This window comes from Danio rerio, chromosome 3 (assembly GCF_049306965.1).
Source record: "Danio rerio strain Tuebingen ecotype United States chromosome 3, GRCz12tu, whole genome shotgun sequence".
Classification (NCBI taxonomy): Eukaryota; Metazoa; Chordata; class Actinopteri; order Cypriniformes; family Danionidae; genus Danio; species Danio rerio.
This window is the reverse complement of record NC_133178.1, coordinates 5,730,159-5,755,688: the sequence shown is the minus strand read 5'-3', so window position 1 is coordinate 5,755,688 and position 25,530 is coordinate 5,730,159. Positions and strand designations below refer to the sequence as shown.

Sequence of the window (25,530 nt, the reverse complement as noted above, 5' to 3'; positions counted from 1 at the left end):
AATTCCGAGGCGGAGATCAGAGAGAGCTGAATTTTGCTGTTTGAGGATTAATTAATTTAATTCCTCTTCTGTTATAGGTGTTATTCGTCTGTTCAGAGTAAGTGTATGATATCTGACCATAGTAGCGTTCGCAGACTTGCGGTGTGAACCGCTTTAACATGTGTGCTCAATGCTAATATACTCTCTTGTTTTTAGCTCGATGCTACGCTGTAAACACTCTTGTAATGTCTTACTCACGGGTTATCTGGACACCTTTCATTTGTGTCTCCATCTAATTCATTCACTAAGAGGTAGTTTAATGCTGATTATATTGAATATTGACTGTTTAACTGAACATATGCTTGTGTAAACTCTTGAAGAGACGCAAACGCTTTATTTTGCAGTAAAACAGAATTTGGGATTAGTATAATAATATAAAACACTTAATTCATTAAAATATTGAGAGATAAATGTAAACAATCAGAGACATGATCACGCTGCACACATGACATGTAGAATCGGTCACTCAAGACTTACACACACATTTATTGAACAGGGGAGAAACACCTATTTGTAGCTTGTGAGAATATTTTGGTGATAAAACATTTTTTAATAGGATGTATTTTTAAAATGATATTAGAGAGTGTTTTAATCCAGGAAATATTTTGGGGAAAATGTTTTAAAAAGGTGTTTTCTGGAGGAATTTTACAATATTTATCATATTTATGTTGTTGTTTGTATGTTTTAATACAATTAATGATGTTTATTAAAACAGTTTTGATTGTTAATTATGTGCTGAATATTTAATGCAAGTGTTTCTGTTATAAATGCAGGAATATTCCCATCAGGCTCAAGTGAAGAGTTTACTGAAGGACAGCGAGAACATGAGTGATCCAGAACCCTGCAGAATTAAACCTGAAGATGCTGAACAACAAATAGGTTGGTGTTAATTCCTGATTCTTCATTAATAAGCCTGAAGAACAATGATGATCAAAAGCTTTATCTGAGTTGTTGAACAAGCACAAAAAACAAATGATTTTATATGAAGACAGAAAAAAGTAAATACACTTTCTATTCAAAGGTAATAAATAGGGACTGAAGCTCAGTTGTCTTTTAATTGATCAAATAGTCAGTAAAAGGAGATTTGTTAAACATTTAACCCTTTGTCTGGGGTCTGAGGAGAAGTGTTGGCATTCCCTAACATTTGTGCTTTTTTCATTTTTATTTGGTGGTGTGGGGCTGGGGGGGCGCGCCGCCCAATTTGTCACTAGCCGCCTATGTCTTTTTTTACTCGCACAATCTAGTTCAAAACTGCCCAATCTGGCAACACTGCCTAGATCATGCATTTCTTTGCTTGTCTTTTAGGGATGCTCATAATAATCAATTAATCGTTAACCGAAAGGGTGTGTTTTTAACTGATAATATCAGTTAAACTATTAAAAATTATTATAATATATATTTTTAAAGTTTGGCTGCCTAAAGGGCCGATCACAGCGAACACACTTTTTGCGTCGAGAGGCGCATCTTTTGAATAGTTTATTATCGATCATGAATGCTTTGCATGCTGCTTTTGCGCCCTGCACGCCTCACGTTTTTGCTGCAAGTACGATGTGTGCTCACGGGAAAAAAAAGGAAACTGAGTGGAAAAAGCACTTAACATCAGTTGCCTTTTTTTTTCTCCAATCAAATGAAAGCAGAGGCAGGGTTTCCGTTGAGGTGACAGCAGTAGGTGCGTTCGACATGAATGAAACATCAATGAGATTAGCTGAGCGCAGGCAGGGGCGAAAATTAAAAAAAATAAAAATTTATAACAACAACAAATTTACAAGTAAAACAGAATACAGTCTCTACAAACTAGTTTATTTTAAACAATAAGGGAATTATGAATTAAATATATTACAGACACATGGGAGAAATTAGGGGAAACGAGAGGGCAATATGAACATAAAAATGAACAGGCCTATTAAATACAAAGCAATAAGCACAAATTCTTGGAGTTTAAACATCACTCTAGGGCAGTGGTTCTCAAACTTTTTTCATCAAGTACCACCTCAGGAAAAAAATTGTCTCTTCAAGTACCACCATTAAAATGAGCAGCATTAAATACAGTAGCATAGTTGGCCCAGTTAAGCAGCTACAACTCTGCACAGTTAAAAAACGTGGCAGATTACCTCAGAAATATAGGCTGTATGTCATATATTACATATTATATGCAGAATTTTTGATACATTTTGAAATGTGTGTAGCATGTACATGACATATTTCATTTCTCCACGTACCACTAGAAGGTAGTCTGCGTACCACTAGTGGTACACGTACCACAGTTTGAGAACCAATGCTCTAGGGTAATGCTGCGTTCACACCAGACACGGAACGCGCGTCAAGCGCGAGTGATTTACATGTTAAGTCAATGCAAATGCGCAAATAGAAATCCTGCGGCGCGATATGCGCGAATGACGCAAATGGCGCGGGGCGAATTGAGCGTTTTGCGCGTTTGACGCGCTTAACGAGCGTTTCGCGCGAATCTCTCGAGTTTGAAAATCTGAACTTCAGCGTACATTCGCGCTGCCCATCACACGAATCAGCGTCTGTTCTGACGTGAATTTGACACGCGAATGAAGCGAGTTATCTCAAATGTTTACGCGGCTATTTATGTCCGAATAGTGCGATTTATCCGCGCGTTCGGCTTCTGGTGTGTGAACAGCATTATACTTCTTTTTTAAATATGCTGAAAAGGGGTTTACATTTATTTACATTTAAAGATATAACACTTTCCAATATATATTAATGTATAACCCAAAACAAGGTGTTTTGATTAAGTCTTAAACAATGATTAAGATTATTTTTGTTAATAAAAGCATTTTTAAAAAGCACTTTAATCCAAAGAGATTGAACAAAAGGACATTCCTAAAATAAGTTAGCTACACTTTAAGTAGAAATTTCCCAGAAAGACCAATTATAAACGGCTAGACAGGAAATAATATATATTATTCATATTATTATAAATCATAATCATATCATATTATTGAATATATATATATATATATATATATATATATATATATATATATATATATATATATAAATGATTTGAATGAGGCTATTGCACCGACAGTGCTGTCATTTTCAAGGGCTTTGCTGATGCTTCTGCTATCAGTGATTTAGCTCACCTTCAGCATGCAGAATAACATCAGTCCACTGTATTTAAAACAACATGGATGTTGACCAATTTAGCTTTGCTAAGCTAACTCTCTAAACGGCAGTGTCTCCCTTTGCAAACATGTAACAGGAAAGGACTGAATTTTATTGACAACTTCAGTCTTTTCTGGAATCAAAGACTAGTATTTACATCAGACGGCCTTCATCCAAACAAACTTGGTGCAAAAGTGCTAAAGGACAATATCGATTTCTCCCTTCCTCATTTATTGGCTGTGTGTGCCACTGAACTTAGCCCAAATGGCACACGCACACCTATATTATATAATATTCTCCAACTTTTATTGATGATTTTACATAGTTGTTATCAATAGTAACCTCTGAACTTTACTATTTTACCATTGCTGGGGATTTTAATATTCACGTTAGCCCCTTTCACACAGTGATACCGGTAAATATCCGGAAAATTTCCGGAACGACTTTACCGGTATATTGAAAAAAGCGCTGTTCACACAGGCGAGGACGTTACGGAAATTTTCCGGAAAAGAGCATTCACACATCCATTCCAAAATACCGGTAAATTCTGACATCATTCACCACAAATGAGCTTTAAACGGCTGCGCTTGTATTTGTAAACATTTGACTAAATTACAAACTCTGTGGATGATCAGTATTGTGAACAACTTTCGCAGAATCACTTTCTCATGTCGAGATGTTCATAATATGTGCGTGTGCTGGCGCTCACAGGCTGTTTCACAGGCACACGCAAAGCTTGAAGGTAAACAAACAACGGCTTATCATAAGCATCTCATCGATGATTATTTACACAGTTGACATTAAGAAGAACATATAAACGTGATCTGACTAACTTCTAGCAGCTAAATGTGTCTGGAAAAATATTCAAAGGCTTTTATTCTCACAAACCGCGCGGACGTGAATGCGTCTGACTGTTGTGATTGGCTAAAGCAGACGTCTCACGTCAGCACGTTCTAGACGTGCACGCGCTTATTACGGGAATCTTCCTTCTGCGTTTACACAGCGCAGCATTCCGGCAAATTGCCGGTAATGTTACAACTTCTCTTTCCGGAAAATAGCCAGAACGAATTTACCGGTATTTTCAAAAAGGACCTGTTCACACATACAACCTTTCCGGAAAATTGCCGGCAATTTTCCGGAAAGGTCTGTATGTGTGAAAGGGGCTATTGATAATCCAATTTAATGTGAAACTAAACACTTCTAGGCAGACTTTCTTTTTCAAGCTTTATAAACAGCAACGTAAATAATGCTCATACACTCTTAGACATCCCCCCCCCAGTAGGATTCCCAGTGAGCTCCTCTCTGAAAGCAAATGTAATGAGTTTGCTCATTTCTTTACTGACAAGATCAATAATATCAGAAAGGCAATCAGCTCATCCAATCAGCCAAGATGTGTCGACGTCAAACTAGCTCAACCACAACTTAAGAAATCAGAAATTATGTCTGATTTCATGGCAATTAATGGCAAAATCTTAGAAGAGATTGTGCAAATTATGAAAACATCAACCTGCAGTCTTGACACGCTCCCCACATCATTCTTCAAAACAGTGTTTACCTGTTTAGAAATGGATCTCCTAAAAGTGGTAAATGATTCACTTCTCTTAGGGATTTTTCCAAACTCACTTAAAACTGCAGTTGTTAAACCCCTCTTGAAGAAGAGCAACCTGGATAACATCCTATTGAGCAATTACAGGCCAATCTCAAGTCTCCCTTTCATTGGCAAAATCATAAAAAAAATAGTTTTTAATCAGGTTAACAAGTTCTTAAGCTTCAAGGGGTGTTTAGACAATTTTCAATCTGGGTTTAGAGCACATCACAGTACAGAGAGCGCTCTTATAAAGATAATTAATAATATCTGCCTAAATACAGATTCAGGCAAACTAACAGTGCTGGTACTGCTCGATCTCGGTGCTGCATTTGACACTGTCGATCAAAGCATACTTCTGGATAGGCTTTAAAACTGGGCTGGGTTGTCTGGGACTGTCTTCAAATGTTTCAGAAGGGAGAGGTTACCATGTCAGTATAGGTGACCATAGGTCGAGGTGGACACCCATGACATGTGGAGTCCCACAAGGCTCAATTCTGGCACCTCACCTCTTCAACATTTACATGCTTCCTCTAAGCCAAATAATGAAAACCAAATCTCCTACCACAGCTATGCTGATGACACTCAGATCTACTTAGCCTTACTTTCTAATGACTACAGCCCCACTGACACTCTGCTACGTTTTGCCCAGTTTCTTTCTTATGGTGGAGTCATGAACACTCACCTGAACTGAGGAAAGTGAGGCCTGCAGGTCTTTTGGTGTTGTAATGGGTCTTTTGTGACCTCTTGGATGAGTTGTCGTTGCTCTCTTGGTCTAATTTTGGTCATCCAGCCACTCCTAGGAAGGTGATGAACAGTAAAAATCACAAATTTGACCTCTTCCCAACAGGGAAAACACCAACAATCAAGAATGCATGATTATTTGCTGTCATGGCTTTGCAATAAAAAATGTGGTTCTAATGGAAGTCAATGGGGTAAAAACGGTCACATACAAAATGAAAGGGTAGTCAATTTGCCCAGTGTTTATTGTTGAGTTTTTGAAAAGTTCCAAAGCATTTTCCCAACATATGTGTCAAAATAAGATTTGTCATCAAACATCAGTCCATTTGCTGAAACACTGAGAAAGTTGTGGCCAAATTAAAACTCAAAATCACCCAGAGTGGATGAAAACAACCCAGCAGCACACAGAGGGCTAAATGTGCACATTTCAGACTTTATACAGATTTGTCACATTTAATGTGCATCAAATTTGCAGCTTGTGTAGCCAATGATTTAGCACCTTTTGACTTCAGCTTTTAATGGGAGTTGTAAAAACTTAATAAAAACCTGTTTTTTTTTTCAGACCTAATTGAAGAAAATGTGGCGAGTAAAGAAAAGGAACGTCATGTCAAAGTTGAGGAAAAAAATCATTTACAGACTTCTGGAGACAAGAATCATTTCGCCTGCACTCAGTGTGGAACGAGTTGTAGCAGAAAAAGCCATCTTAAGGTTCACATGAGGATCCACACTGGAGAGAAACCATTCACCTGCACTCAGTGTGGGAAGAGTTTCAGCGTCTTGTCAAACCTTAATAAACACATGAAGATCCACACTGAAGAGAAACCATTCATATGCACTCAGTGTGGGAAGAGTTGTAGAAGAAAAGAAGATCTTAAGGTTCACATGAGGTTCCACACTGGAGAGAAACCATTCACATGCACTGAGTGTGGGAAGAGTTTCAGGCTGTCGCAACAACTTACTCATCACATGAGGATCCACACTGGAGAAAAACCATTCACTTGTTCTCAGTGTGGGAAGAGTTTCATCCAGTTATCAAACCTTAATGATCACGTGAAGATCCACACTGGAGAGAAATCTTTCACATGTTCTCAGTGTGGGAAAAACTTTAGCCGTTCATCAACCCTTAATAATCACATGAGGATCCACACTGGAGAGAAACCATTCCCATGCACTGAGTGCGGGAAGGTTTTCAGGCTGTCGCCACACCTTACTCAACACATGAGGATCCACACTGGAGAGAAAACATTCACATGTTCTCAGTGTGGGAAGAGTTTCATCCAGTTATCAAACCTTAGTAATCACATGAAGATCCACACTGGTGAGAAACCATTCACATGCACTCAGTGTGGAAAGAGTTTTATCTTCTCATCATCCCTTAATAATCACATGAAGATCCACTCCGGAGAGAAACCATTCACATGCACTCAATGTGGGAGGAGCTTCATACTATCATCAAACCTTAATCAACACATGAGGATCCACACTGGAGAGAAACCATTCACATGCACTGAGTGTGGGAAGAGCTTCAGTCATTCTTCATGCTTTAAATTCCACATGAACATCCACACCGGAGAGAAACCATTCACGTGTTCTCAGTGTGGGAAGATTTTCAGATCCTCGCCAAACCTTAATCAACACATGAAGATCCACACTGGAGAGAAACCATTCACATGCACTCAGTGTGGGAAGAGTTTCAACCAATCATCTGACCTTAATCAACACATGAAGATCCACACTGAAGTAGGCATGGGATAACCGTTTTCAAGGTTTGGAAAAGTCAAGGTTTTAGAACCACCAAAATGTTCTGCTATATTGTTCCTATGGTGTGTGTCAGTCTTTTTATTTACATTTTTTTTGTTTTTGTGTTTAGTACAACAGTGTCTTCAGCAGAAATGAGATCTAAAATGCCTTTTTAAACTGTAAATTAATCTGTGTTTCTGAAACTAATGAAGGCAGCAGAAGTCAGTGATTCATTTGAATTATTCAGCCTGACATGTTTACTGCTCCACAATCAATGACTGTAAAAAATATGGACGACGCGACAGCCCCCTTTCCCATTGAACGCCTTGAGGGGAAAACGCCTGCTTGACGGGCACAAACTGTCGCAAAAGACTGCTGAAATTGGAGCCTTGACATGCGCAGAAGGACTGTCTGATGGAGCCAGAGTCGAGCTTCCAACCAAACGCTTTATGTAAAATCAACCACGCCCCCCGAACTTCTCAGCATGCGTTTGCTGTCATATTAACACAAATGGATGTAATAACGTTAACAAATATGAGTGTTTTATATATTCAATCGTGGGCCAAAGCGCATAACCTACTCGCGGCATCGCGGGCTGATTCCGGCTCGCATGCGGCAGCGCCGGCTCGCTCGGCCGCCGCATCTGGCTCGATTGACTCGGGCTGGAATCGGGCAGTGAGTCCAGGCATCCGGAGTAGGTCCAGCAGAGGTAGTCAGTCTGAGCTCTGAGGGGTAAGTCTCCGGCAGGCGAGAATCTAGCCGGAACTGGCCCGAGTGTATTTTGCTATCTGGGTGTTTAGGCGTGTATCAGCAAACTAATAAAGCCCGAAAAAAGCCCTGACCTTAGCGAATAAACAGTGTTCCACCAGGATCATGTATGTCAGAAACTATAGTTTACTGCTGAACTCATTTTGTCATGGTAAAATAACACAGAAATCGAATAATAACACTTCAGTCTCCTGCCGAAGCTCAGACGGTCCCTTTGAGAAACTGTCAATCACAGCTGTCAATCACGATGACACGCCCAGCATTAAATTACTGCTAAAAACAAACTGTTTACAAAAATGAAGATCTGCACCTATTTCAGCACAATAACCAGTGCCTTAATCGACCTGAACCATCTTTCGGGACAGTTTATTGCAAGTGTAATTAATTTTTTTTATTTGGGCTCAAGTCTCCTTCATTAACACAGAGGAGGTGGGCTTTATGACTTGTACTGCAGCCAGCCCCCAGGGGGCGATCTAACGGCCGAGACCTTCACTCAAACGCAGGCTTGCGGCACACTTGTCCACAATATTTTAAATGTTTCTCAAGATAAAAAAGTTTGTGTTCAAAGGGGGAAAAGTGTTAGTTCTTCACCTAGACATTTAAGAAGAGTGTATATTAAGGCAGTAATCACAATAACGTCAAACCGTTATATTTTTATCCAAGGTTATTATACCAGCAGAGTCTAATATCGGCCCATGCCTATGTAACCCCTCTTAGTTTGTATGATCTTTTTTTTTTCTTCTAATTTTTAATGAAAGCAGTTTGGCTGAGCACATTCACTTTTTAGTTTTCACTGGAATAGACAAAGCACCACACAGACACCAAGTATAACTGGTCCGGTCTGTAAGTTCCACCCAGTTGGTCCAATGCCGGTGTCCACTAGTGGATGACGGTTCAATGCCTGTTCGGTCTTTCCAGTGCACAATGTTTATTTTCTTTAAATGTAACTCGTATCTGACTCCAATTTGAGTATGAGGTGGTTTAGAATAATAATATATTTATTTTTAGTTTTATCTGACCCCATTCATAAAACATTAAGAAGATTATGTCAATATATCATGTAGATGAATGTTTGAACCTGTTGTCTTCACTCGTAACTATTACATTTGTTCATTCGGGTGCTCAGAGAAATCGCCCCAGCTGATGGCGTCCCTCACGGTCAAACTCTTGTCAGTCTTGAATATTAAACAGAGGTAATTGACTAATACTTTTAGATGTATTAGTATGCGCTAAATCAGTGTCTGGACAATTTTGCACAAACATTGCGACTTCATAACTCAAATTGTCCATACGTCTACCCTGAACCCTGAGAGACACTCGTCAGCCATGTCTGCTGCCTTATTCAGCTGCAGCCAGTAGTCAACAGGGTTCTCACCGTATCTAGGTAAGGTAAAAATCAGCAAGTGGCACACTAGAATTGGACACATTACTGAAATATTGCTGAAGTATGCTGTATATCAAATTTGGTTGTGTTTTGCAGTCTAACGTAGGGTTACTGTGCAGAGTTACTTTTACATGTTTTGCCCTGCCCATAAGATGACTATTTTGTCTGCATGATCAGGAATGTCAACATTTCTTTTTTTTTGTAGGTAAAGCTGCATCATGGAGTAGTAATAGTAATAATAATAATAATTCTTTACATTTATATAGCGCTTTTCTTTACACTCAAAGCGCTTTACACATTGGGGTGAATCTCCTTATCCACCACCAGTGTGCAGCATTCACCAGAATGATGCAACGGCAGCCATATTGCGCCAGCCCACACACCACACATCAGCTGATTGGTGGAGAGGAGACAGAGGCTGCGTCCGAAACCGCCTACTACTCAGTAGGTACTGCATTTGAACTTAAACGTACTACTCGGCCGTTAGAAAAGTACGTTCTATACAGTATGAATGTGAAAAGTATGAATGAAATTCGGACGTACTACATCCGCCATTTTGTCATGGTCACGTGACCTACCTGCGTCAATTGCGTCGCTTTACTCCCATTCATAAATTCGCTCGCGGGACATCATGGGATAATGCAACATGCATGGGATGCGCACTCTAGAATCTCGCCGGAAGTAGTGAGTCATCCGGGTACTTCTCGCATACTGTTTTTCGAATTCTATGAATTCGGACATACTACTCGGCTCGCATACTGGTTTTAGCGTACTATATAGTATGGAAGTATAGTATGGAAGATTTCGGACGCAGCCAGAGTGATGAAGCCAATTATGATTAGGGGTTAAACCCCTACTCTTTTTTTTTTTCTTCCGAAGGACATCCTGGGATTTTCAATGACCACAGAGAGTCAGGAGCTCAATTTAATGTCTCATCCGAATGACGGCGCTCACTGAGCAGTATGGTGTCCCAGAGACCGCACGTTGCGCCCCCTGCTGGTCTCGCTAACACCACTTCCAGCAGCTACCTAGCCTTCCTAAGTGCTCTCCCATCCAGGTACTGACCTAGCGCAGCCCTGCTTAGCTTCACTGGGTGACCATGTGAGATGATGAAACTGATTGCATTTATAGACATACCAGGTAATATAAGAAGATTTAGTACAGAATTGTACTCATGCTGGAACATTTACATATAACAGATCATATAAATTTATATTCAGAGCAGCATTAAAGTAAAATAAATCTATTATTGAGGAATTAAACTTAAGTGAAAAGTTTGCTTTGCTTCATAATCAATAGTTTATTCCTATTCTTAATCATTTTCAAACTCAGAAAGCAGTTTAGCATTGAAGGGGAAACATTTGGACACATGCCCAGTACCAATAATAGTCTCAAATCAGATCGTGCAATGTTAATATCTTTATTTGTACCTTTTCCAGAGAAATCTCCCATTCATTCAGAGGTAAACCAGAACTAAAAATACTGCGTTGCCGATAGGGTGAAGTGACGTCGTTGTGGAAAGACAGCCAATCATCTTTCTCAGAGCCAGCTACAGGCAGCCAATCCGCTTTCGCTGATCAGCGTGCAGGCAAATATCCCGCCCACAGCGCTTATTCTGAGGCGGAGATCGGAAAGAGCAGATTTTTGTTGTTTAATTGGTTTATTTAGTTTTATGTTACGGGTTTTGTTCGTCTGTTCAGAGTAAGTGTATGATATCTGACTATAGTAGCGTTCGCAGACTTGCGGGAATTATCTTGCGGTTTGAACCGCTTTAACATATGTGCTCAATGCTAATATACTCTCTTGTTTTTAGCTCGATGCTACTCTGTAAACACTTGTAATGTCTTACTCACGGGTTATCTGGACACCTTTCATTTGTGTCTCCATCTAATTCATTCACTAAGAGGTAGTTTAATGCTGATTATATTGAATATTGACTGTTTAACTGAACATATGCTTGTGTAAACTCTTGAAGAGACGCAAACGCTTTATTTTGCAGTAAAGCAGAATTTGGGATTAGTATAATAATATAAAACACTTAATTCATTAAAATATTGAGAGATAAATGTAAGCAATCAGAGACATGATCACGCTGCACACATGAGATGTAGAATCGACCACTCAAGACTTACACACACATTTATTGAACAGGGGAGAAACACCTATTTGTAGCTTGTGTGAGAACATTTTGATCATAAAACATTTTAGTAACATGCATTTTTAAAATGTTATTAGAGAGTGTTTTAATTCAGAAAATATTTTGGGGAAAATGTTTAAAAAAGGTGTTTTCTATTTACAATATTTATCATATTTATGTTGTTGTTTGTATGTTTTCAATACAATTAATGATGTTTAAGAAGCAGTTATGATTGTAAATTATGTACTGAATATTTAATGCAAGTGTTTCTGTTATAAATGCAGGAATATTCCCATCAGGATCAAGTGAAGAGTTTACTGAAGGACAGCGAGAACATGAGTGATCCAGAACCCTGCAGAATTAAACCTGAAGATACTGAACAACAAATAGGTTGGTGTTTATTCCTGATTCTTCATTAATAAGCCTGAAAAACAATAATGATGAGAAGCTTTGAACAGTTGATCTGTTTTATTGAGCGAGCACAGGAGGAAACAAGTGATGTTATATGAAGAGAGAGAAAAGCTAGTACACTTTCTATTGACAAGGTAACAAATAGAGACTGTTGCTCAGTTGTCTTTTATTCTGTTGGTAATCAGGGTGTCACAATCCTCCAAATCCTCGATTCGATTACATTTTCGATTCTAAAGTCACAGTTCGATTATGAGTAATCAATTAATAAATATCGAATTAATTATTTGTAGCCTACCGTTTAAACTACCTGACCTGCATGGTCTTTGTTTTACCCATAAACAAATCATACAGTAAATGAATAAAGGCAATATACACACATAATTACCACCTGTCAATCACTTTTTTCTGCGGGACTCGTGAATAGTGATCTGTGTCGTTATAATGGCGTCAGTGACAAAGGTGCACAACCAACAGAAACCAGCCAACAGTATCTGAGGTGTTCGCTAAAATGACTAAGTACAAGTGAGTGAAAGATTGAAGCAGTCTATTAATCCTCTGACTGCCTGGACCTGCTGTCTTGGAACGCATGACTGTGTGTGCGTCTGTGTCTGTGTGTGCGTCTGTGTCTGTGTGTGCGTCTGTGTCTGTGTGTGCGTCTATTTCTGTTTATCTGTGTCTGTGTGTGCGTCTGTTTCTGTTTATCTGTGTGTGCGTCTGTGTCTGTGTGTGCGTCTGTGTCTGTGTGTGCATCTGTGTCTGTGTGTGTGTCTGTGTGAATTGAGTTTGTGTGGTCAGGTGATGTGTGTTTTCAGCAGTAGTGAGGAAGGAGGGCTGCTCAGAAATGCTACAGGTCTGAGTGTGTACTTTTCGCGAGCGGATTTGCAATGGGGGCGGGGCGGAGGATCACGATGCGCCCATCGTCTATCGGCCCAACCCTAATACTTACATAGCAGAGCTTGCAAACTGTGTGTTTTTTTTGTCGACAACACCATGTTATCAACTCACTGGAAATCTAAAATACTTCCACACCGGAGAAAAGAAGGAGAAGAGGGTTTAAGCTCTGTCGGCGGGTCTCCTGCGTCTGCAGTTTAACAAGCCTGTTTTTTTCCCGCTTGGCAAGTCAAGCTGACGTGACATGGCGGCGTGGCAGCATCGACAATTCTATCTTTTGATTCGATAATCGAAATTGAGCATAAATTTCGATCGATTTTGATTTAAAATCGAAATCGTGACACCCCTAGTTGAGAAAAAGGACTATATACATATATATATATATTTTTTCTTCTTTTTATATCAAATTATTATTTGAATTGGTCATTTAAGGGTCATAAACTTACTGAACGTCTCCTGTTGTGTGTGGGATGCTGTGCAAACTAATTAATATTTTTGCAGAAGTAGATTAAATTCAGCTCTGCAGAAACCTACCTGTCTGAAGAAAGGTGTTAAAACTTAACACACAACACAGAACGACCTTATGCTTTTATTGTCGTGCAGAAAGTTAGTAGAAAAACAGGACTTATGTCTGAGGTGCGGCCAATGGAGGGCTGGAGAATGATTGACTAGTGACTAATTTCACTAAACTCCACCTGTTGATATCAGCTGCCTATATAAGTTGAAGTCAGGAAATGAAAACTGTTGCACACCTCCTGAATGTAACTTTGCATTGAGAATAACAGAATTCTGTGAATCGAATTATTCATTTGTATCTAATAAATTATGATTTTTGACATTGAAGAAAAACCTCTCCTGACCTTTTTAATTGAACACGCATGGAATTGATTCAATATTCCAACAATTCCCATGTTTTGATCAATAATATTAACAATAACAATAACCATGATATTCATAAACCATATTCAATCATGAGTTATATGTAAGCACTCCTCTCTTTGTGTCATGCCTTTTGGAAGCCCAAATACAGAAACAGAACAAGCTCAGTGAAAGTTGCACTATTGGACGGCATTTTACCTTTCGTTGCTACTAGCATTACAGCACCTCTGTGGCCGCTGCCCTTCGCCATGTGTTTCCTGGGGTGTAAACTGATGGGTTTATGACATTATTAATCTGGAAGTGTTTTACCTTATTTATATAGCACCTTAAAACAAAATTAATGTTGACCAACTTAGCTGTGCTAAGCTAACTGTAAACGCATAGCTCCCTTTGCATTGAACTTTGAGCGCTTTGAATTCATTTACTTTATGAAACCACTACTGTTATATTTGTCTCTCTTGCATGTTTGTCACACTCAGATAATCAAACTAAATACTAGTTAAAGATAAACTAAACACATTATTCACTTTTGACATGAAGTTTACTGCGATATTGCATGACCCTGTGTGAAAAAGTGTTTACCCCCAAACCTAATAACTGGTTGGGACACCCTTAGTCACAACAACACCATCTCAAAGGGATTCAAGTCAGGACTTTGACTAGGCCACTCCACAATATTCATTTTGTTTTTATTCAGCCATTCAGAAGTGCACTTGCTTGTGTGCTTTAAATCATTGTCCTGCTGGAGAACCCAAGTTTGCTTCAGCTTGAGGTCACTAACAAATGGCCCGGTGCCTGTTTCAGAAAGCAGGTTAAGTCAAAAATCAGAGTATTTTAACCCTGAAATGAGAGAAACTCTGGGTTTTCCGTTTCAAAACTGGAGAAAGCAGGGTAAGTCAAGCCTGTTTCTGAAAGAGGTGGTATATTTAACTCAGAGTCAGTTAGTGTGGTAACTTACTCTGTGAAGCTAACCTGGTCAGGAGCAGGTTTTATTCTCTAAACTCTGAGTTTCTGTCTGTCTCCTCCCCTTTTTTAAAGATGAAGCGGTATTTCTCGCCTAAGCCTTACGTTTCCACCCACCTATTTTAATGCTCATTTTGGAGATGCGCATGGAAACGTCATGATGCACATAAAAACATGCGCATAACTGAGTAGGATAAACTTTTATTCGATAGAAAATAATCACAAACTACGATGGAAACACTTTTAATGAACAAATTACAGTAGGCTATGTACATTAAAAAAAAGGTCATGATCATATGATGATGAAAATGTGTGTGAATGGACAAACCAGCAGGCTGAGCACACTGTAACACGTCTTAAATATTGTTTTAATCGTTCTAAAATGCCTGAACTGTTTCAGTATTATTGTATATAGTTACCTGGAGCATGTGAAGAGTCTCCGCGTCTCATGGCTTCAAACGCCCCCACGTGTTCATTGTGTGTCAGCATTGTCTTCTGTCTCTGAGACGCAAGTACATTTATTAAATGTAGAATTAATTGACGCAGCTTCTTCTACCACAGTAAATTCTGTTTTTACTGTTGTTATTTGGCGGCAGTTAATCAGGAAGTGACGATTTTGTTTTTGACTTGTTGGATGGAAACGCTGCTTTATTCGCGTCTTTTATGCAATATTCTAGTTTTGCACATATATTTATGTAATATATTTGGATGGAAACACAGCTATTGACATAATAGTCACACAAAGAACAAAGTCACGTACGAGAATGGCTTGTCCTTTTTTAATAAATAACTAGCTTAAATTCACAGACCTTCGACATGTACTGTTATAGATTAATGGGATTATTATTCTTTCTAAAAAGTATTTTTAGTTCTGCTTACCTTCTAAATGTTATATCAACCTCTATCACTTGATCACTAAAAAAGGCAGACACACAATTTCACTGTTAAATCTATTAAAACTGATAAACGTGTATAAAAGTTTAGAAAAAATGTATAAACGTCACACATTACATTACTTATTTTATTATACTTAAATATTTAAATACTTTAAATGTAAAATTACGCATTAACTTGAGCAGTTTTTCCAGGCTCTTTCTGTTTCACTGATGGTTGCTTCTTTTTAAATATATACACTCATATTTGCTATAACGTTGCATGAGCACATCAAGTTCAGCTGGAGAAAGAAACGGTCATCTCTTTTTTCAGATGTTGTAATTGTCACTCGTAATATCTGCGCTCCATTGATAATGCCTCTTTATAGTTGTGGTGTGCGCGCTTAACTCTGAGTTGGTCTACTCAAAGTTGATTGATCCAACTCAGATCAGCTATTCTGAAACCGAAAACTCAGAGTTTTTAATCTCTCGGTAAATCAACTCAGAGTTCAAGTTTAAACTCTGAGTTGTTTGAACCTTCTTACTGAAACAGGCCCCTGATGTTCTCCTTTAGGATATTTTTACTGTTGGTATAATGTTTATTTTCTGGAATGCAGTGTTATTTTTACACCACACATAATGGCACACACCTTGCAAAAAGTTTATCCTTTGTCAGTTCATAGAACATTTTCCCAAAGGTCTTGGGAAATTATCAAGATGTTTTCTGACACACCTGAGACGAGCTTTTATGTTGTTTCAGCTCAGCAGTGGTTTTCTTATTGGAGCGTCATGTTTTTGCCGGTTTCTTTCTCATGGTGGAGTCATGAACACTCACCTTAACTGAGGAAAGTGAGGCCTGCAGGTCTTTAGTGACCTCTTGGATGAGTTGTCGATGAGTTGTCGATGCTCTCTTGACATAATTTTGGTCATCCAGCCACTCCTAGGAAGGTTATCAACAGTTAAAATCACAAATTTAATCTCTTCCCAACAGGGAAAACCGCAACAATCAAGAATGGATGATTATTTGCTGTCATGACTTTGCAATCAAAAAATATGGTTCTAATGGAAGTCAATGGGGTAAAAACAGCCACAAACATAATGAAAGGGTAGTCAATTTGCCCAGAGTGTTTATTGTTGAGTTTTTAAAACGTTCCAAAGCATTTTCCCAACAAATGTGTCAAAATAAGGTTTGTCATCTAACATCAGTTTATTTGCTGAAACACTGAGAAAGTTGTGGCCAAATTAAGACTCAAAATCACCCAGAGTAAATAAAAATGACCCAGTAGCACACAAGGTTTAAAGGTGCACTTTTCAGGCTTTATGCAGATTTGTTACATTATGTGCATCACAATTACAGCTTGTATAGGAAATGACTTAGCACCTTTGATTTCAGCTTTTGATGAGAGTTATAAAGACTTAATAAAAACCTGTTTTTTTATTTTATTTCAGACCTTATTGAAGAAAATGAGGTGAGTAAAGAGGAGGAACATCATGTCAAAATTGAGGAAAAAAATAATTTACAGACTTGCAGTATTTTGAAAAAGAGAGACAAGAAACCATTCACCTGCACTCAGTGTGGGAAGAGCTTCAGCCAATCATCAATCCTTAATAAACACATGAAGATCCACACTGGAGAGAAACCATTCAGATGCACCAAGTGTGGAAAGAGTTTCTGCCAGTCATCACAACTTACTCAACACATGAGGATCCACACTGGAGAGAAACCATTCACATGCACTCAGTGTGGGAAGAGTTTCAGCCAATCATCACACCTTAATAAACACAAGACAATCCACGCTGGAGAGAAACCATTCACATGTATTCATTGTGGGAAGAGCTTCAGCCAATCATCAAACCTTAATAGACACATGAAGATTCGCACTGGAGAGAAACCATTCACCTGCACTCAGTGTGGGAAGAGCTTCTGCCAGTCATCACAACTAACTCAACACATGAGGATCCACACTGGAGAGAAACCATTGACATGCACTCAGTGTGGGAAGAGCTACAGACAAAAATCAACTCTTAATAAACACAAGAAAATTCACACTGGGGAGAAACCATTCAGATGCACTCAGTGTGGGAAGAGTTTCACCTTCTCATCAAACTATAAAAAGCACATGAGGATCCACACTGGAGAGAAACCGTTCACATGTTCTCAGTGTGGGAAGAGCTTCATCTTCTCGTCAAACCTTAATCAACACATGAGGATCTACAATGGAGAGAAACCGTTCACATGCACTCACTGTGAGAAGAGCTTCAGCCGATCTTCAAGTCTTAAACTACACATGAAGATCCACACTGAAGTAGGTGTTATAATATCTAGCCTATTGCATGCGTGTTCTGTAAGAAAAGGTCAGGAGAGGGTTTTCTTTAATGCCAAAAATATTAGTAATTTATTCGATACAAATAAATCATTTGATGACAGAGCTCTGGATTAAGTTACCCTAATAAAATACAAGAATTACCTTCAAGAGGTTCGCAACTAGCATACATTTCCCTGACTCCAGCTTATGTACACAACTCCTATTAAAAGGTGGAGTATTGGTTTAACGTCACTTATCAATCATTCTGCTGTCCTTTGGCACCTGCACCCCAAACATTCTTCCTCTTTCTGCAACCCTTCTTTGCATATCAGAACTGAACAGCTAAATGTATGTTTAATATATTTCACAACTTCTTCAAGTTGAACTGCCACCTTATCATGGTGGAGGGGTTTGAGTGCCTGAGTGATCCTAAGAGCTATGTTGTCGGGGGCTAATGCCCCTGGTAGGGTCTCCCAAGGCAAATAGGTCTTAGGTGACAGGTCAGACTAAGTGCGGTCCAAAAACCCCCTATGTGTTCGATTACATCAAGAACTGTGACGTTGCCTGGTATGGCGCAGCGGGCTGGTGTGGGCTTGCTTATAGCTCCCCAACTTAGCCGCCATGTGTTGGAGTTTTCCCCGGTGAACGAGAGGGTAGCCTTCCTGCGCCTTCGGGTCGAGAATAGGTCTCTCACTGTGGTATGTGCCTACGGGCCAAACACCAGTGCAGAGTACCCTGCCTTCTTGGAGTCCTTGGGAGGGGTGCTGGAAGGTGCCCAGACTGAGGACTCCATTGTTCTACTGGGGGATTTCAATGTCCACGTGGGTAATGACAGTGATACCTGGAGAGGCGTGATTGGGAGGAACGGCCTCCCTGATCTGAACCCGAGTGGTGTTTTGTTATTGGACTTCTGTGCTAATCACAGTTTGTCCATAACAAACACCATGTTTGAGCATAAGGGTGTCCATCAGTGCACATGGCACCAGGACACCCTAGGGCGGAGGTCAATAATCGACTTTGTGGTTATATCATCTGATCTCCGACCGTATGTCTTGGACACTCGGGTAAAGACAGGGGCAGAGCTGTCAACTGATCACCACCTGGTAGTGAGTTGGATCCGCTGGCAAAGGGGAAAGCTGGACAGACCTGGTAGGCCCAAGCATATTGTGAGGGTCCTCTGGGAACATCTTGCTAAACCCCAAGTCGGAGGGATTTTCAATTCTCGCCTCCGGAAGAGCTTTGACCAGATCCCGAGGGAGGCTGGAGACATAGAGACTGAGTGGTCCATGTTCTCCAACTCCATTGTTAACGCGGCCGTGAGGAGTTGTGGTCGTAAGGTCTGTGGTGCCTGTCGGGGCGCAATCCACGAACCCGGTGGTGGACATCGGAAGTAAGGGATGCCGTCAAGCTGAAGAAGGAGTCCTACAGGGCTTGGGTGGCTTGCACGACTCCCGAGACAGCTGATTGGTATCGACAGGCCAAGCGTACTGCAGCCCGGGCGGTTGCAGAAGCAAAAACTCGGGCCTGGGAAGAGTTCGGGGAGACCATGGAGGAAGACTATCGGTCGGCCCTAAAGAGATTCTGGCAAACTGTCCAGCGCCTCAGGAGGGGAAAGCATCTCCACATCAACGCTGTTTACAGCCTCAACTGGGGATGTTGTCGGGGGGTGGAAGGAATACTTTGAGGATCTCATTAACCTCATCGACATGTCTTTCATCGAGGAAGCAGAGACTGGGGATGCAGGGGTGGACTCGCCCATCACCCAAGCTGAGGTCACTGAAGTAGTTTGCAAGCTCCGCAGTGGCAAAGCCGCGGGGGTGGATGAGATTCACCCTGTGTATCTTAGGTCTCTGGATGTTATTGGGCTGTCGTGGCTGATACGTCTTTACAACATCGCATGGAGGTCGGGGACAGTACCTTTGGACTGGGCAACTGGGGTGGTGGTTCCCATTTTTAAGAAGGGGGACCGGAGGGTGTGCTCCAACTATAGGGGGATCACACTCCTCAGCCTCCCGGGGAAAGTCTATGCCAGGGTACTGGAGAGGAGGATCCAGCTAATGGTTGAACCTAGGATCCAGAAGGAACAATGCGGTTTTCGTCCGGGCAGCAGTACACTGGTCCAGCTCAATACCCTCACCAGGGTGCTCGAGGGTTCATGGGAGTATGCTCAACCAGTCCACATGTGTTTTGTGGACTTGGGAGAAGGCATTCGATCGTGTCCCTCGCGGCATTCTGTGGAGGGTGCTCGGGGAGTATGGGGTCAGAGGTGATCTATTAAGAGCCCTCTCGTCCCTGTATGAACAGAGTAGGAGTCTGGTTCGCATTGCCGGCAATAAGTCAGATTTGTTTCCAGTGCATGTTGGACTCCGGCAGGGCTGCCCCTTGTCACCAATTCTGTTCACAATTTTTATGGACAGAATTTCAAGGCGCAGCCTTGGGCTGGAGGGGGTCCGGTTTGGGAAACACAGGATTAAAATCTGTGTTTCGCAGATGAAGTTGTTCTGTTGGCTTTATCAGACACGGACCTTCAGCATGCACTGGGGCGGTTTGCTGCCGAGTGTGACGCGGCTGGGATGAGAATCAGCACCTTCAAGTCCGAGGTCATGGTGCTCCACCGGAAAAAGGTGGTTTGCCATCTCCAGGTTGGAGGAGGGTCCTTACCCCAGGTGGAGGAGTTTAAGTATCTTTGGGTTTTGTTCACGAGTGAGGGAAAGATGGAACGTGAGATTGACAGGCGGATTGGTTCAGCGGCAGCAGTAATGCGGTCGATGTACCGGTCTGTTGTGGTGAAGAAGGAGCTGAGCCGAAAGGCAAAGCTCTCGATTTACCGGTCAATCTACGTTCCTACTCTCACCTATGGTCATGAGCTTTCTATCATGACCGAAATGAGTTTCCTTCGAAGGGTGGTAGGACGCACACTTATGGATAGGGTGAGGAGCTCTGACACCCGTGAGGAGCCTGGAGTTGAGTCGCTGCTCCTCCACATCGAGAGAAGTCAGCTGAGGTGGCTCGTGCATTTGTTTCGGATGCCTCCTGGACGCCTAGGGAGTTGTTCCAGGCATGTCCCACCGGGAGGCAGCCTCGGGGATGACCCAGGACACGCTGGAGGGACTTTGTCTCTCGGCTGGCCTGGGAATGCCTCGGGATCCCCCTGGAGGAGCTGGAGGAAGTGTCTTGAGATAGGGAAGTCTGGGGTTCTCTCCTAAGACTGCTGCCCCCTCGACTCGGCCCCGGAAAAGCGGCAGAAGATGAATGAATTTCTTCTAGCATCATGACAACTTGTGACATGTCCAGACTTGTTATTAGACAGCAGTCTGAAGCAAGGGCCCCTGCACTATATTTTTATTTTGCTATTTCTCTCTTGTCAGCAGTTCCTTCTAAAAAATATGCAACACAGTAATAAAGAAGAAGTGTGTCTGGTTGATATGTGGTATCATACCAAAGAAAAAGATTGATTAATCCGCTGTTGGTCTAAATGGTTTTTCTAATAAAAAATAAAGACACAAGTAGTAAAAATAAATTCTCCTATTTCACTGCATAGGCGTGGAACAGTAACCGTTTTAAGGTGTACCGCGGTCTGGAAAAGTCAAGGTTTTAAAATTTCCAAAATGTTCTGCTATACCGTTCCTGTGGTATATGGCAGATTTTTCTCTGTTTTGTGTTTAGTACAACAGTATCTCCAGCAAAAAATATATCTAAAGATGCCATTTTAAACTGTAAATAAATCTGTGTTTCTGAAACTAATGAAGACAGCAGAAGACAATGATTTATTTGAATTATTCAGCCTGACATGTTTACTGTGTTCAAAGGAGTAAAATTTTTAGCTTTTTACCCAGACATTTAAAAAGAGCATATTTTGGAGCAGTAATTACAATACCGTCCATGCCTACACTGGAGAAAGGCCATTTACATGTCCTCAGTGTGAGAAGAGTTTCAGACGATTGACACACCACCAGTAAGATATGAGTTAAATTTAAAGTAAATCAACATTGTCCACTGAAAAGACCGAACATGCAATGAACCTTCGTCCACCAGTAGACACCATCGTTGGAGTAACTGGCTGGACCTTACAGCCCATGTGCGCACTGGCCGCGCACCTTCATTTAAAAACAACAAACATGTGCAAACTCTAGAAATAGACGATATGCGAACAGTGCCTCAAAGGCCGCCATCATTGCGATCTCCATCAGTTGAACTTCTTGCACAGACATGGTGGATTCACCTGATTTGTTAACAAACGGGTTACGAATCCATACAGCCCTTACTTTTCATGAAAGCAAGTTAAAAATTAAGCTAAGTTCACTTCAGAATAACGTAGTTTAAACATTTTAAAGAAAATTTGAAAAGTCAACCCAAAACACTTCATAATAAGTGCACTCCCAAAACAAACCACTTACTATTTCTCCTGACTGAATACCCGCAATTCTTCTGAACCTACAGACAGCCAATCAGCTTTCTCAGAACTAGCTACAGGCAGCCAATCGGCTTTCGCTGATTGACGTGCAGGCAAAAATCCCGCTACAGGACTTATTTTGAGGTGGAGATCAGAAAGAGCAGAACTTTGCTGTTTGAGGATTAATTGGTTTAATTCCTCTTCTGTTACGTGTGTTGTTCGTCTGTTCAGAGTAAGTGTATGATATCTGACCATAGTAGCGTTCGCAGACTTGCGGGAATCATCTTGCGGTTTGAACCGCTTTAACATATGTGCTCAATGCTAATATACTCTCTTGTTTTTAGCTCGATGCTACGCTGTAAACACTCTTGTAATGTCTTACTCACGGGTTATCTGGACACCTTTCATTTGTGTCTCCATCTAATTCATGAGATGTAGAATCGGCCACTCAAGACTTACACACACATTTATTGAACAGGGGAGAAACACCTATTTGTAGCTTGTGTGAGAATATTTTGATGATGAAACATATTTTAATAGGATGTATTTTATAAATGATATTAGAGAGTGTTTTAATCCAGGAAATATTTTGAGGAAAATGTTTAGAAAATGTGTTTTCTAGAGGAATTTGACAATATTTATCATTGATCAAACAGATAGAAGAAAGATTTTCATAAGACTTATCATCAGTGTTGTTGTTGTTTGCATGTTTTTAATTCAATTAATGATGTTTAAGAAACAGTTATGATTGTAAATTATATACTGAATATTTAAGGCAAGAGTTTCTGTTATAAATACTGGAATATTCCCATCAGGCTCAAGTGAAGAGTTTACTGAAGGACAGCGAGAACATGAGTGATCCAGAACCCTGCAGAATTAAACCTGAAGATACTGAACAACAAATAGGTTGGTGTTTATTCCTGATTCTTCATTAATAAGCCTGAAGAACAACAATGATGAAAAGCTTTGAACAGTTGACCTCCCAGGAAGGTTTGACATTGTTCAATTTTCCATGTCATTTATAGATAATGGCTTTCACTGTGGTTCACTGCAGTCCCAAAGCTTTAGAAATGACTTTATAACCTTTATAACCTATGCTATTAACATGACGTATGCATATAATAAGGTACAGTATATGTCAAAAGCATCAGTGCAATATCAGACAGCACTTGTGAAAACAGCACAATTATACCGTTAACAGATTCATTCAAGCAGTGCGTGCAGGGACAGTGAGCGCTCCGTGTATCTTTTGGTCACTCAGTTCTGTAAAAAAAAAAAAAGTATTTTCTTGTAATAACGGGATTTCACTGTGACATATTTTCCTTACGCTTGCATATATATATATATATATGAGTGCTTTCGCCTCACAGCAAGAAGGTCGCTGGGTTGCTGGTTTGAACCTCGGCTCTGTTGGCGTTTCTGTGTGGAGCTTGCATGTTCTCCCTGCCTTCGCGTGGGTTTCCCCCACAGTCCAAAGACATGCGGTACAGGTGAATTGGGTAGGCTAAATTGTCCGTAGTGTGTAAATGTGTGTGTGGGTGTTTCCCAGAGATGGGTTGCGGCTGGAAGGGCATCCGCTGTGTAAAATCTTGCTGGATAAGTTGGCGGTTCGTTCCACTGTGGCGATCCCGGATTAATAAAGGGACTCAGCCGACAAGAAAATGAAATGATGTGATGGTGTGCTTTATCTGGCTGATTTCTGCTGAACTGGGCGGGTTGTGTGACGTTTGATTCGGAGGACGTTCTGGGGTTGGGTTTGCGTTATGCAATGCGAGGTACTAGCCCGACAGTGAAAACAAAACATGATTTCAGCCTCGCTGCTTAAGCTCCCGGCCCAATAAAAGCCCTGGCTTGCAATAACCCGACAGTGGAAATGCGGCTCATGTTTTAGTGTGTTTTGACTTCAGCTTTTGATGAGAGTTTTAAAGACTTAATAAAAAACTGATCTTTTTTTTTTTTTTTTTCATTTCAGACCTAATTGAAGAAAATGTTGCGAGTAAAGAGGAGGAACATCATGTCAAAGTTGAGGAAAAAAATCATTTACAGACTTGCAGTATTTTAAAAACGAGAGACAAGAAACCGTTGACATGCGCTCAGTGTGGGAAGAGCTTCAGCCAATCATCAATCCTCAATAGACACATGAAGATCCACAATGAAGAGAAACCATTCACATGCACTGAATGTGGGAAGAGTTTCTACCAGTCATCACAACTTACTCCACACATGAGGATCCACACCGGAGAGAAACCATTCACATGCACTCAGTGTGGGAAGAGTTTCAGACTAATATCAACCCTTAATACACACAAGAAAATCCACACTGGAGAGAAACCGTTCACATGCACTCTGTGTGGGAAGAGTTTCATCTTCTCATCAAACTATAATAAACACATGAGGATTCACAGTGGAGAGAAACCGTTCACATGTTCTCAGTGTGGGAAGAGTTTCAGCGTCTCCTCATACCTCAATCAACACATGAGGATCCACACTGGAGAGAAACCATACACATGCCCTCACTGTGGGCAGAGTTTCAGACAAATATCAACCCTTAATCGACACATGGAGATCCACACTGGAGAGAAACCATTCAGATGCACTCAGTGTGGGAAGAGCTTCATCTTCGAATCAAACTATAATCAACACGTAAGGATTCACAGTAGATAGAAACCATTCACGTGTTCTCAGTGTGGGAAGAGTTTCAGCGTGTTGTCATACCTTACTCAACACATGAAGATCCACACTGGAATGAAACCGTTCAGATGCACTCAGTGTGGGAAGAGCTTCAGCAAATCTTCACTTCTTAAACTACACATGAAGGTCCACACTGGAGTAGGCATGGAACGATAACGGTTTTCAAGGTTTGGTGGAAAATTCTTTTTATTTACTCCGTTGTAGAGCTGCACAATTCTGGCTAAAATGAGAATCGCGTTTTTTTTTTTTTTTTTTTTTGCTTAAAATGAAGATCACGATTTTCTCACGATTCTGTAGATGTAAAATAAAGGTATGGTAAAAACAAACATATAGCACAACATCGATAATAATATTATGTGTAGGTCTACTGGCTTCTATAAATAATTCTATTCTACTTATAATAATTCTGATGTTGAATTATGTTTGAGATATATGCTAGCAATCTGTCATATTAGACAATTTAATTCACTGGTAAAATCAGACATTTGCCATTATCAGATTATATTCAACATTATATTGACCTTATTCTAAAATGCGGAAGTGCGCCTGTTTTCGCGATTGTCTTAGAACTTCCGATTTAGTCGCCTATGGGAGAAAT

The 25,530-nt window shown here is 40.5% G+C and overlaps 1 pseudogene; it reads left to right on the top strand.

Moving 5' to 3' along the window:
- Positions 1 to 25,198, top strand: LOC110438587 (uncharacterized; annotated as a pseudogene).
- Positions 25,199 to 25,530: the final 332 nt, after the last annotated feature.